Raw genomic sequence first — 12,981 nt, forward strand, 5'->3', positions numbered from 1 at the left:
TGGTGCATGGCGATCGTTGTCTATATAATAATCTAACTTAGGTTGGGATCGAATCTACGGGGAGTGTAATTTAGTCTTCGAATCCTATGTATGTTGAAAGTCACTAAGCGTTGACCCGCAATATACACTTAAAGCAAAACATAAATTAAATTGAGGAGTATGATTTAAAACATGGTTTGAATAAAATTAACTTGTAACACTAAATGAGAACAACAATTATTGATTAAAATCTAATAAAAGAAGAGTCTTGAGGTTATGCTTATCCTAGGGGTCATACATGCATGGGTGTTTTGAGGTTTAGTCCATTTCTAAGCCAAAGACTCGAGTAGGCTAGATTTTAACTCTTAATGCAAGTCTTTCAACAACACACCAAACTTCACTCATGAATTTTTTGAATACCTCACAGAGGCGAACCCAGGATTTGAACTTGACGGGTGCACCTTTATATTTAACATAGTAATTAATAGTGTCAAAGTTCGACATGCAGTTCTTTGAAAACTTATTAATTATAGTATTTTATAAGCAAACTTTTAATATTATTGAATATCATTAATTAGATTTAATATGAAAAAAAAATATGTTATCCATCATACTTGAATTCAATGCACTTTTATATTTTAAATAATAATAAAAAGTTTTTGAAAAATATGAAATTCGAGTGATTTGTTTGCTAGATGATTGTACGGAAAACGTTTGGTTTAAGCCTATCTTAAACTTTAAATTACTAATTTTTTTTTAAAATAAGTCAATTATCAAAAGATAAAAGAAATAAACATTTACAATACAAGATGGGGACAATATCTACATTTTAAAGTTGGAGGGGATCTTGTATTTCGAAATAAAATTAAAAAATACGTTGACAATGTCCACAAAACACAAAAGAAAAAAGAAAAAGTGTAAAATAAATGATTACTAAGTAGGAATTTTTTTTAATCAATTGATATATATATGTGTGTGTTTGCACTTAAAATTCCAAACAAAAAACAACAAACAAATAGTGTACTTGGAAAAAGGAGCAATAAAACAATGTTGTTGTTGGGTTTCAAACCCGAGTCATCATTCAATAAAAAAAGACTTTAATTGGCATGCTCAACCATCTTGCCAATCAAGTCAATTGTTTTCAGGGGTACACAACATATATTTAACATAACACCCTGATATATATACAGATATACAAACTATATATACAAAGTTTTTCTCGAGGCTAGCGGGTGCACGTGCACCCTCTACTGCCAAGTCAGGTCTGCCTCTGATACCTCATGAGGGTGCCAATTTTACCAATCCAAAACCTCAACTTAACACTCCTATTTCTAGGATGGTGCCAATCAACCTAGCTACTTCATATAACATTCTAATTTCTAAGACAATGCTAATGAAAATAACTAGTATCAAATAGTTGTTCACTACCACTCATCACCCACATCCCTCTTATAAGGATGATGTGTGATCCAAGTCAATTGGGGTTTTCACTCATAATTATTACTTTAACCATAGAGCAGTAGCAAAATCCAACATCAATAGGTACTAATTACGACTAATAATCAATACCTATTCACTTTAACACCTTAATCAAGCATAACCTTAAGATAAATATTTAGCTACTCATGAGATTTGAGAAAAGGGATATACCCAAGTTATTACCCAATGCATCCATTGATAACAAAGCAAGAAGAATCCTAAAGCTTAATCTGAAATTATAACTAAAATCTTCTTGGAAAAATTTAACAACAATTGTTCTTCCTAATTTGGTAGGGTTTTTCTCAATACAAACTGGAAAATTGGTTAGAAGATGCCTCAATTGTGTGAGGGTTTCTCCCTTTCGAGAATTGGGCTCAGCTGTGTGAAATGACAAAACTGCCATTGGACATTCAACCGCTCAATTACGATTGCGGTAACTGAGGGTCTTTTGATCCGTGGATAACTGACCATGATCGCAACTTTGAGGATTGAGATTGCGGTAACTGAGGGCCTTCTGCTCTCCAATATTTGTCCTTTTTTTCCTACTTTCCTTTTCTTTCAACTTGATTTCCATTAATCTTCATCATAGGACCTGCAAGATCACAAAAACTGAAAATTAGTACATTCCAATGGAAAATTAGGCTAATGAACACAATTCTAGCAATAATAGTGCATGAATTTGGATGTCTACGTGTCATGCCCCGAGGCTACCCCTAGTAGCGACAATGGTGCTTACGGTCGCAAGTGACCACAAGCCAATGCATGAGCTGGTACCTGCTGTGAGCATTGAATAAAATAACAATAGTACACATGTGCGGAAGATAAACTTTTGAATGTAATACTTGTCTGAATACTTAAAATGTGGTTCAACCACAAGTATGAAACATTTGCTGAAAAACTGAAATCTAACCGTCAACTCAAAACAACTGATAATACTGAGAAGACTGATAAACTGGATAAGTGTCTAACTGAATGTCTGGAAGACTCTAACCGACAGAGGAGTTAATAGGACAAGCCCCTAACTAACTCCGACTGATTGAACATAATGAAATACTAAAGTACTGAATAAGAGACAATATGTCCTTGATGGATGAGGACTCACCACTACAGCCGGTGAGTACCACTGATTGTCTAACTATGATTAGAAAACTGAGACTCTAAACCTATGATATAAGACATCATAACACATAGAAGAGTAAGTTGTCAGTACTTTGAATGTACTGTTATATAATGAGGTCTGGCATGGGGTACTGTGCACATGAGATAAGGACTAACTGAACAACATAAAATAACTAAGCATGAATGAATGAAAACTGTAATAGCTGAGAATACAAGACCAAGCATATACATATTTCTGAAATAATCGGTAAACTAAAAGAGTGAAATTTGATAACTGAACAACTGAGAATCTATACACTTGGTCAAGCAAACCTGAACTGAAAATACATTGAATACTATTTGAGACTGTGGGAGGTGTCATCTAACTAACATGCCCCAATCTGAGTTAATCGGGGTCCAACCTGTAACCCCAGTTGGAAGGGTGTCAGTACCGTGACACGGGTACTAACACTGGCTATGTGGCTTCACTAAATTGATGTCACAAAGGACTACTGAGTCACCCTCAACTGGCAGGTTCTCTAATGAGATGTGTCACCCTCAACTGGCAGGTTCTCTAATGAGATATGTCTCACCTTCAACTGGCAGATAAACACTTTGTCAACTCCCAACAGGTAGGTAGATATCTCTAATCTACGCCGGCTACATAGTTCTAGAACTCTGGGATTGCTACTAAGGGTCACACCATCTAATGGCAGGTGAGACCCCATCCCTAGGTTCGCTCGGTGCTAAATCTTACTCCCAACTGAACTGACACTTGAACTGAAACTGGACTGAGTTTAACTGAACGTGATTTCATGTCTTATAGTGCTCATTATGATTATAATAACTGAATAGATAGGAATAATCACGGTTTAACTGAATTATACTTGAAAAATCTGAAAATCATGTAAAATACGTAGGTATCGGGTATTCATAACCCACCGGCACTGAATGATCAGTAAATGTAATAACAAGCTTAAAAACTGTAGTAAAGGATCATAGTTCAAAACCCATAAGCATAGACATTTCATCATACATGTGGGGATCATGAATTTAAACATGGGAATGCTTTAAATAAGGGAAAACAACATGATTACATGACTGAAATCATAAAGTTGCAGAGTTAATGTGGAATTCACTTGAATAAAGCATGGGAAACTCAAATTCATAGCATGAGGAATGCAAAATCTTGCATGGAATCATACATGATCTGAATTGAATTAAAATCACCATGAAGTTAAACCCATCTTAAGTAATATAAAATGCCATAATAATAGAAAAATTCATTCTTTAATTAAAAAAGGTGTTTTGGGCTCCATGGGTGAAAAGAACCCATGAATGAACACCTCACATACCTTAAACTTTTAACTTAAAAGGAAAAACACCAATCTTGATGCTTTCTTGAAGGTTCTTGAACTTGGGGAACTTGAATTCTTGATTTCTTGGGGAGGAAGGAATTGAATTTGTGTTCTTGGGGAAAGAGAATGGTTTTCTTGGGAGGATAATTGGAGAAGAAAGGCAAAATTATACCCTAACTGATGCCCAAATCATAATATGAACGATTGGGTTGAGGGGAAAAAGATACAATTGCCCCTCAACCATTTAAATAAAAAACTGGACTCGACAGGCTTACCGCAATGTGGTCCTATCGCGGTCGTTCATTTCCCTCGCCACGATGCGATCTGCATGAGAACGGGAATACAGCCATGACGTGGGCTTATCGCAATGACCCTCTGGTTTTGTGATCCAAACATGCCCTAAACCTTGTCCGAAAAATCCAAAACCTCTGAGACATACTTCTTACGTCCCTGAACACGACTTAACTCAAAAACCAACGTCTCGGGGTTGAGAAGACCCAATTAAAAATACTCAAAAGTTTAGGGGTCTTGAAAATGACTAAGTCCCCAACACTTAGTGAAATTTTCAGACCTTAAGCCCCTTATGCATGCAACTAAGAGCTGAATCGAACTAAGATTAGTACAGGGTAGTACAATATCTCCCCCTTAGGAATATTCGTCCTCGAATAAGACTGGTTAGACTGAGAGTACTATACTAAGGCAACTGAGATCACATACTGAACATGCATGATTGGAACATGAATACATAACTGAGTCTAAAACATGATACATGAACTGAACTGATTTTGTGAATACATGCAATGACATGAGGATGATTATATAGCTAGAACTGAGAATGGGAAAGAGTCGATCTAAGGAAAAATGTTACCTCAAGATGATTCTGAGTTTGTGGAGAAAAGATTAGGGTACTTGGTACGCATATCTGCTTTTGCTTCCCAAGTAGCTCCCTCAACGGATTGATTCCGCCATAGAATTTTAACCAAGCGAAAGTTTTTGTTTCTTAGTCTGCGAATTTGATGATCTAGGATCTCAACTAGGACTTATTCGAAAGAAAGCTATCCCAAACACCTGTACTTTCTAAAGGAATAACAACAGCTGAATCGCCAATTCACTTCTTTAACAAAGAAACATGAAATACCGGATGCACTGATCCAAAATTGTAGGCAACTCTAGCTCATAAGCTACCTTCCCAAAATAGTTCAAGATTCTATTAGGACCAATATATCGGGGACTGAGCTTCCCGTTCTTTCCAAATCTCTCCACTCCCTTCATGAGCAAGATTTACAAATAGACTAAGTCACCAACATCAAACTTAAGGTCTCTCCTGCTCACAAGTGCATAAGATTTTTTATGGCTTTGGGCTATCTTCAGCCACTCCCTAATCAACTAAACTTTCTCCATCACATTGAACAGTGAATCTGGCCCTATCAAAGCATCCCCACTTACCTCAAACCAACCAATAGGAGTTCTACACCTTCTTCTATAAAGAGTCTCAAACGGAGCCATTTAAATACCAGAGTGGTACCTATTATTGTAGGCGAACTCAATCAAGGGTAAATGGTCATCCCAATTTCCTTTAAAATCAATAACATATGCTTTCAACATATCTTTTAAGGTCTAAATAGTCCTCTCTGCCTGACCATCTATCTGAGGATGAAAGGCTATACTGAGATAAACTTGGGTACCAAGACCCTTCTGAAAAGCCTTACAAAAGTGAGAGGTAAACTGAGTACCTTTATCTGAAATAATAGACAATAGAACTCCATGCAACTTAACCAACTTTCTGATATAAATCCTGGCATAATCCTCAGCTGAGTATGAAGTATGAATTGGTAAGAAATAAGCTAATTTAGTTATTCTATCCACAATGACCCATATCAAATCATGCTGACGACGAGTACGAGGCAAACCTGTCACAAAATCCATGCTCACCACTTCTCACTTCTAAGTGGGGATGAACTCCTGCAATGTACCACTAGGCCTCTGGTGCTCAACTTTAACTTACTGACAATTTGAATACTTAGCTATAAATTTTGCAATGTCCTTCTTCATACCACTCCACCAATAGACTTTCCGCAAGTCACGGTATATCTTAGTGGCTCGTGGATGAATGGAATATTGCGCACCATATGCTTCCACCAAAATCCGCTGCCTCAAATCATCAGCACATGGAATACATAACCTGCCCTGACAACACAACACACCATCTCCCCCTTAGGAGAAAACCTATACTTTCTGATCTCTAACTGTTTCCTTCAACCTAACCAAACTGGGATCCCTATATTGATTTTCTTTTACTTCAGCAACCAATGAAGATTTCGAACCATTCTAAACCCATAAACTACCTTCAACTGAACAACCAATCTAGCAAGCTGATGAACCTCCATGACTAACTTCTTCTTATCATCCTCAACATGAGCTACACTACCCATAAATAATCTACTAAGAGCATCTGCCACTATATTGGCCTAGCCTGGATGATACAACACACTCATATCATAATCTTTTAATAACTCTAGCCACCTTCTCTATTGAATATTCAAATTTTTCTACGAGAACACATACTGTAAACTTTGTGATCCGTGAACACATCAACATGAACCCCATAAAGATAATGCCTCCAAATTTTCAAGGCAAAAACAACAGCTGCTAACTCAAGATCATGGGTAAGATAATTCTTTTCATGGGGTTTAAGCTATCTAGAGGCATAGGCTATGACCTTTTCTCTCTGTATCAATACACAACCAAGACCAACTTTGAAAGCATCACAGTAAACTACAAACCTATCTGGCAAAGTCACTACTAGGGCTAAAGTAAGTCGAGTCTTCAACTCCTAAAAACTCTTCTCGCAAAAATTAGACCACTGAAATTTTACTTTCTTCTGAGTCAAACGAGACATGGGGGATGCAATAGAAGAAAACCCTTCAATAATCATCTATAATAGCTGGCCAAACCCAAGAAACTCCTGATATCTGATGGAGAAATGAGTCTGGGCCAATTTCTCACTGCATCAGTCTTTTAAGGGTCAACTCGAATGCCATCACCGAAAATAATATGGCCAAGAAAGGCTACTGATCTTAGCCAAAACTCGCACTTGCTGAACTTGGTGATCAACTGATGGGATCTAAGAGTCTGCAATACAATTCTCAAATGGTCTGCATAATCTTTTCCACTATGGGAATAGACAAGAATATCATCAATAAATACTATGATGAATATGTCCAAGTACTACTTGAACACTTTGTTCATCAAGTTCATGAAAGCTGCAGGGGTATTCATTAGTCCAAAACACATAACTAGGAAGTCAAAGTGACCATACCAAGTTTTGAAAGCTATTTGTGGAAGATCACATTCTCTGACTCTAAGCTGATGATAGCCGGATCTGAGGTCTATCTTAGAGAAGTAACTAGCACCCTGAATTTGGTCGAACAAGTCATCAATCTTGGGGAGTGGATACTTATAAGTCATCAATCCTGGGGAATGGATACTTATTTTTGATTGTGACTTTATTCAACTGACGATAATCGATGCACATTCTGAGAAAACTGTCTTTCTAATGCACAAACAAGCCTGGACCCCATGGGGAAATACTAAGCCTGATGAATCCCCTATTTAAGAGATCTTTCGACTATTCTTTCAATTCCCTAAGCTCAGCTAGAGCCATTCTGTAGGGTGGAATAGAGATAGGCTGGGTATCTGGAAGAAGATCTATTACGAAATCAATTTCCCTTTCGGGAGGAACTCTAGGGAGGTCTTCAGAGAATATACCAAGAAATTCCCTTACTACTGAAACTGACTTGAGACTTGGAGTCTTGGAACTAGAGTCCTTGACTAGAACAAGGTGGTAAACACACCCTTTAGCTATCTGTTTTTCTTACCTTAAGATAAGAAATGATCTGACCCCTAAGTACAAAGGTACTACATCTCCATTCAATGACTGGTTCATTAGGGAACTAGCATGAGTGGAGCTAATCTATGCCGAGAATGACAACAAAATTAGTTATCTCTAACTCTACAAGATCAACTGAGGTGATTTTCTGAGATACTGTGACCGGGCAATTTTTGTATACTCGTCTGGCTACAATAGATTTACCTACTGGGGTAGACACTGAGAAAGGTTCTGCTAAAAATTCAAGACTGACAATGAAATTCAACTGCTATATAAGGGGTTACAAAGGAGAGTGAAGCTTTGAGGTCTAATAAAGCATAAACGTGGAGATGAAAGACCTGTAACGTACCCGTAACTACATAAGGAGAACTTTCCTGATCATGCCGGGTCTGGAGGGCATACAACCTATTCTAACGCTACCCACTAGTTGCGCTGGAAGTGGCACCCTGCTGAGTTAGTGATCGACCAAAACTGGAGGACGGTTGGATTGACCCTGCTGACCAACCTTTGGGAAATCTCTAACATTGTGGCCTAGCTTGCCATATCCCAAACACACATCACTGCTAACTCTACACACACCCTGATAATGCCTGCTATATTTCTCGTAGAGCGAATTAGTACGACCACTATTCACACTACCCTGAGACTTAGAGCCTGGCGCCCTATCCCAACTATCTTGCCTGAACTTAGGCACTGGCGCACTAGATGAAAATGAAGCTGGGGCTGAGAACTTCTGACGGAACTGAGAACGTTTACCACCTTTCGACGTTGGTTGAGAAAAGTTAAAACTACCTGTTTTGGCCCTCTTATTCTCTCTCTCTTTCTCCTTAAGCTTCTCTTTCTCAATCTGTCGAGCATGAACCATAATTCTAGATAAGTCCATATCCTTAATCAATATGGCAATCCTATACTTCTTAATGATGTGTGAGCCTACGCTAACACATTTGAGACTTTTAACTCTAAATAATTGTAAGGTCTTGAGTAACTTTAGTTGTTTTTGATTAGTTTACTTTGATTTTTGCAGTAAATGTTGAGATGTGGGAGAACCATAAATAACGGAAGCAAAAAGGTTGAAAAGTGAAGCAAAATAAAGGACAAGTGTAGCTGATGACGTTCATGATAAGTCGTCAGCCTGGTGATAAGCTGTCAAGGATGCCGTCAGTCTTAAACAGAGAATGGGAGTTAAAGACATTTTTGTGACGACGTTCATGATAAGCCGTCAGGTTGGTAATAAGGCGTCAACGTCGTCGTTAGCCTTAGGAAGCAAGAGCCAAAATTATAGAGGAGCTGCGACATCAGTGATAAGCCGTCAGGGTGGTGATAAGGCATCAACGTCATCGTCAATATTAGACAGTAGAATCCAAAAGTGCAGAGGAGATGACGACATCCGTGATAAGCCGTCAGACTCCTGATAAGCTGTCATGGATGTCGTCGTCTATTCCGAGAAAAAGCTCCAACTTTAATTTTATTTCCTTATTTAGTTTGAACTATTTAAAGCTTTTTTTAGGGTTTTCTAGGGGATTATTCATTCATTCATCATCATCATTATTCAAAAAGAGAGTTCGATACTTTGAGTCTTGGAGAATATATTCCGATATTTCTTTCTCTATCTTTTTGGATTCGAACAATACAACTATTTTGGGGATTTTCCTTTGTGATCTAATCTATGATTCACTAATTATTATTCATCCCTGTAAGTTAATCTTCTCAATTATGAATTCCATTATGTGTTTCATTCTTTGCATCATGAGTGGATAAACTCCGTTAACCTGAATTATGGGATCTAGGGTTAGGTCATGATGATGTGCTAAACACTCAAAATTTAATAGGTGTTAGGATTTCTTGATAATTCTGAGATTTTAATTAACGTCTGTTGGTTGCAAACAGTAGACACACCTACTTTGATTTGCTTGAGAAAGAAATCATATACAGTAGGAAGTGAATTATCAACAGGGACTCGAAAATACTTCGTTTAATAATCAGCGTTGTAACAAAGTTGATTAACCTGAGGTAAAATCTGGGCAGTGAATAGCGATTTCCTAAGTTCGAGAGGATTAGGAAATTAGATGCTTAAATAGGCCGAGAGACATTTGAGCATACCATCGATAAAGATAGCTTGTTATCCTAACCACCGTGAGAATCTTGAGTCACATTTAGCATTTGTCATGCACCGTAAGCCCTAGTGAACATAATTCTGGTTATTTCATAAAATCTTGGTTACAAACATGGAAATTAAAGTGAAAAAAAATCATTTGTGAAACTTAAACCCCATTTCAGAAAACATTAAACTATCAGTAAATTAAATAATAAACGACTTGAGTTCACACCATATTCCCTGTGGGATTCGACCCCAACCTAGTTGGATTTTATATTGACAACGATCGCTTACACCCATTCAAGAGTGTTGTTTGAGCGTTATAAAAAATGGCGCCGTTGCCGGGGAATACGGTTGAAAACTGAAATTTGTGTGCGCTAATTAACTGTTAGTTAGGTTTCCTAGATTTACGTTTATTTGTTATTTTTGTTTATTGTAGGTTCCTTGTTGTTTATGCCAAAAACAAGAAGTTCCGGAGAACCTTTATTACTAATTAATTCGGAACCTCAGCTGATCGAGAGAATCGCAGAACAGCAAGAGACTGACAGACTGGCAGTCTTGGCCAGGGCTTAGGTGAACGTACAGAACCAGGGTCAACAAGTACGTCACCCAAACCCTGATGATAAAGACTTGGGTGATGAGGATTGCTGAATCCTCAAAACCCAAGGCGAGCTGAGCAAATTGCTGCACCAGTGTAGCGAAATTTTAACAGAAATCGTCCAGTCAAAAGAAGGTATGGTCAACAGCTTGTCCATTATGAGGTTGATGACGATGACGAAGAAATGGACGGAGCAGGTGTAACGGGTGCTATCATTCCTCCACCGTTAGCACCTGGTGCAAAATTCAGCATAACAAGTACCATGATCCAACTCCTGAATCTAAAGGGGTTGTTTGGAGGTCTTCCTGGTGATGATCTGAACATGCACTTGGTGAACTTCATCACCATTTGCAATCTTTTGATAATTCGGGAGTCAGCCAGAATGCGATCTGGTTGAGATTGTTTCCATTGTCTCTATCTGGGGAGGCAACAATGTGGTTAAATAAGCTGGAACCCGATTCTATAGCCAACTAGAGAAAGTTGAAAGAGGCATTCCTAGAACGGTTCTTTCCACCCTCCAGGAGGGTACAGTTGAGGGACGAAATCAATAACTTCAGACAGCTCCCGACTAAAGCATTGCATGAAACTTGGGAGAGATTCAAGAAGAAGATGGCACAATGTCTGAACCACAACATGACGGACTTGCACTTGATGGAGACTTTGTACAGAGCTTTTAACTCTGTGACAAAGCCAATTGTCGATAATGCTGCAGGTGGTTCGTTCATTGACCTTTATTTTCAAGATGCTTCAGACATGCTGAATAGAATGACCAAACAGAGTAGGGCTTGGCATACCAGGGATTCTGTGGTAGCTACCATGACTGTTTCTGGTGGTATGACTGCGAAGCAGCACAGAATGGATGAGGAGCGAGACCAAGACATGGCTCACTTAAAGACTCAAATAGACTTGCTGACCAAGCACTTGCTGTCAGGCAAGACTGAAAAGGTTAAGGCTGCGGAATCTCAGTGCACTGTTGTTTGTGATGCAGATGAGAAGGCAAATTATGTCAATAATCAGGGGGTTTCTGAGGCAATAGCCAAGGGAATCAAGGTTGGAACTTTTATGACAAGCCTGATTATAAAGATAGGGAGCAAGGAAACTGGAGAAGCAATAATGTAGGAGTGGTTTGTATGTTCCTCCTGGAAGTTGGGATGCTGCACCAACTAGATCTAGCAAGATATCCATGGAGGACATGATGGAAAAATTGTTGAAGGGAGTTGAGGCTACCAACTCGAGGGTAACCACTATGAAAAGTAAATTCTCTACCCTCAGTCAGTTGGTTAGTTCACACTCCACTTCTATCAAGTAGTTGGAGCAGTAGATGAGCCAACTTTCCGCAACCCTGAACCAAAGAAAAAGTGGTACTTTACCTAGTGATACGGTTCAAAATCCGCAGAATGATGGCTCATGTATGGCGATTACCACTAGGAGTGGTAAGATCTTACCTGGCCCTTCTATAGGCAAATTTTTAGATGGTGAGATGGTTGTTGATGAATCTGAAGAAAGCAAACCAGTGGAGTCTGAGAAGCTGGATAGTTCTATTGATGCTTCGGAAAAAGAAAAAAAGAAGGAAGAGGTTGGTGAAAACTTAAGAAAAGCCCTGTAGTGATCCTAACTGACCTGTCTGAAAACTTGGGTACTGACTGTAAGGGCAAGCCTATAACATTTGACATGCAGTGTTTGGAACTTCATTCTGAGAGTAAGTCTTGTTTTATCCCTCTATTTATGTATTTGAATTCTGATATGAGTGAAAAAAAGGGTTTCTTTATTGTGAGGGCACACGGTGTATGTTGCTAGTCACTGACTTGTTCATATGAGTGTGATCTTGGTATGACATGGTTGTTATTGCTAAATTCTTGCCGTATCTTGATTCTTGTGAGCTGCATGGTTGTTTTTCAAAACATCAACAGTGAGCTTTAAAATTGACTGACCTTGGAGGTGGTGAATGTATTCTAAACTAGTATGAGTAGTTAGCTACCAAATTGTACTTTGTATTCTCTTAGTTATGTTATGGTTGCTTGAGGACAAACAATTGTTTAAGTTGAGGGTGTTAATGTGTGAGCCTACGCTAACACATTTGAGACTTTTAACTCTAAATAATTGTAAGGTTTTGAGCAACTTTAGTTGTTTTTGATTAGTTTACTTTGATTTTTGCAGTAAATGTTGAGATGTGGGAGAACCAAGAATAATGGATGCAAAAAGGCTGAAAAGTGTAGCAAAATAAAGGACAAGTATGGCTGACGACGTTTATGATAAGTCGTCATCCTGGTGATAAGCTGTCAAGGATGCCGTCAATCTTAAACAGAGAATGGGAGTTAAAGACATTTTTGTGACGACGTTCGTGATAAGCTGTCAGGTTGGTGATAAGGCATTAACGTCGTCGTCAGCCTTAGAAAGCAAGAGCCAAAGTTGCAGAGGAGCTAACGACATCAGTGATAAGTCGTCAGGTTGGTGATAAGGCATCAACGTCGTCGTCAGCATTAGA

General features: G+C 38.4%; 1 long non-coding RNA gene across 2 annotated transcripts in view; it reads right to left on the minus strand.

Annotated features, from left to right (window-relative positions):
- Window positions 1-1,581: 1,581 nt before the first annotated feature.
- Window positions 1,582-12,981, minus strand: part of LOC107854761 — a 22,672-nt gene continuing 11,272 nt past the window's right edge. For both annotated transcript variants that reach the window (XR_001670113.2, XR_007045173.1), the window contains one exon: window positions 1,582-2,050. This is a non-coding gene — a long non-coding RNA (uncharacterized LOC107854761). The remainder of the gene's footprint in view (window positions 2,051-12,981) is intronic.

The sequence above is a fragment of the Capsicum annuum genome, chromosome 9 (assembly GCF_002878395.1).
Source record: "Capsicum annuum cultivar UCD-10X-F1 chromosome 9, UCD10Xv1.1, whole genome shotgun sequence".
Lineage (NCBI taxonomy): Eukaryota > Viridiplantae > Streptophyta > Magnoliopsida > Solanales > Solanaceae > Capsicum > Capsicum annuum.